This window comes from Python bivittatus, unplaced genomic scaffold (genome assembly GCF_059951505.1).
Source record: "Python bivittatus isolate LINGU-HERP-01145 unplaced genomic scaffold, Pbiv_v1 ctg000080_np1212, whole genome shotgun sequence".
Taxonomy (NCBI): domain Eukaryota; kingdom Metazoa; phylum Chordata; class Lepidosauria; order Squamata; family Pythonidae; genus Python; species Python bivittatus.
This window is the reverse complement of record NW_028277035.1, coordinates 22,727,099-22,729,441: the sequence shown is the minus strand read 5'-3', so window position 1 is coordinate 22,729,441 and position 2,343 is coordinate 22,727,099.

The window sequence follows — 2,343 nt, the reverse complement described above, 5'->3', positions numbered from 1 at the left end:
TACTCAGGAGGTTGGCTGAATTGTGTTCCTTAGCTCCAGTCCTTGAGGTCATTTGCTTCCTGAAATCCAATCAATTAACCCCAGATTGGTAACACCAAACTGCCCCCCCCCCCATCCAGTTATGTCAGAAATGCAGAGTTCCTTGTGAAAGCCATCCTATTAAGGGCCCATTTGTATTCACTCTGCTGCAGATTCCTCTACAATAAGCGGGTCAGATTTCCTTGGCTGACTCTCCTGATTAGTACTAAGCTTATTTTTTCTTTGATTATGTCTAGCTGGAGACAACTGTGTCCCTTCAAACCTCTCCAACAATTATTCATTCCTGCTAACAGAGCATGTCATCACTTTTGCCTCTGGAATTTGGCTGAATAGGATATTATTTATTAAGTCAACATTCCCCTTTCAGGTTGGCTTCCTTTGATTGCTCTCCTTTTCATTTCCCCCTCCTTGCCCCTCTGCTCTGCTTTCAGCCTGCCAGACTTCTGACTTTTTTTAAGTAAAAAAAAGATGCCAGAGCAAGAAGGAATCAAGGCCATGCCCAGCTTATGACAGTTTCTTACAACACTGAGGCTTGTTCTGTCCATGACACTCTACCCATCTTGCAAACATTTGAGCCTGCATTCTAGCACTACATTGGGATAGCACAAGGAGCAGGTGGTGAATCCTATCACATGTGAGGAAAAACTATACCTGCCCCAAGAGATACCAGATTGCTGATCTGGCAGAGGTGTATCAGAAGCAGGCAGAGCATTCAGATTGCTCAGCAAATGCTGGAAAATAGGTCTGGAACATGCATTCACAGTAGCATCTCCCACCCTGTGCTTTTTGTTTGGAGAGGCTGGCTCCCTACAATGCCTCCTGACTCTTATCTCACAGATTGCAACCTGCAGCAGGTAACAGATATGTGGAAGAAAAGCAGGCTAAGTATACTGTCCACTGGGAAATCTTGCAAACACAGTGGATGTACTGTGGCAGGACTCAGTCACCAGTTGCTTCCCTGAAAAATGCTTCCTGATGCTACAATTTCCTAGGTGTATTCATTTTTGATTGAAGAGCAAGTGGTACCTGCTATTATTGCCTTTTTCAAAGCAAGCAAGTATAGATCTTGTCAGAACCTGGATTGGAAGTTATCTAAAAAGAAAACCTAATTATATTACCTCAAGTCCTGCTGTGTAAGTTTGTTGGACTCACTGTTTTTTCACTGTGAAAGAGGCATGATTTTTTCCCCAGCCCTTTTCAAGAAGCCAAAGAATCCCATCAAAAATGTATAGTGGGGATGGGTGGGAAATGGAGGTTGCCTTACATTTTGGAGGGCGTCAACTAGGTTTTTCTTTTGTCTCCTGAAAAAAATAAATAGACGTTATAGACTGTCAGTTGCAGCAGGATGGGGTAACCCTTGCTCCTGTTTTTATTTTAGTGCCTTTAAGTCAGTTTTTGACTCTTGGCAATTGCCCAGACTAGTCCCTGCAGTTTTCTTGGCAAGATTTTTCAGAAGTGGTTGGCCACTGCCTCCTTCCTAGGGCTGAGAGAGAGTGACTGGCCCAGGGTCACCCAGCTGACTTCGTGCTTCAGGTGGGACTAGAACTCACAGTCTCCTAGTTTCTAGCCTGATGCCTTGACCACTACACCAAACTGGCTTTTTCTTGCTCCTATAATCTCTATGAAAAAAAAAATGTGATCAACCTTGTATGAGCCATAGTATGGTCAAGTGATTATTCCTTGCAACAAAATACAGGAGGCTTATCTTCGCCATGCAAATTAGTGTGAGGCTTTTAAAATCACCATCATCATCATCCCCTCCAAAGGAACAGTACTTCATCATGGTGGAGGTGCCTGTGTGCTCTAGTGATGCTAAGGGCTATGCTGAACAGGTGCAACCATATCAGACAAGTCTTACTGAAGAGCCAGACTAAATCTGTTCCAAAAAACCCCATTCAATATGGTGAGAATACGTAATTCGAATTTCATACCGGATCGATTACCACCCAGATTAACAAGAGTTGCGTTGGATGCTATGGTTCCTGGGCATTCACCAAAAAATGTGTTACAGGGCTCAGCCCCCTCTCCTAGACAACCGGGATACGGAGCTGATGGGCTACTGGAAGGTAATCGAAAGTGAAAAACTTTCTCAATTATGGTATGTTACTACCAGTCGGAACCATCAAAATGCGGATTTCAGAAGCGAATGTACCAGCTTTGGAAAGAAAGACATCTGGACTTAGAGATTAATGAGCACAGACTTATGAACCAGAAGCGTGTAATTTTGAAACACAAGTTTTTTTTACCAATGCTGAATTGGAAGCAATTGAAAAACAAACAACTCAAAATTCAGTTTTATCCAGA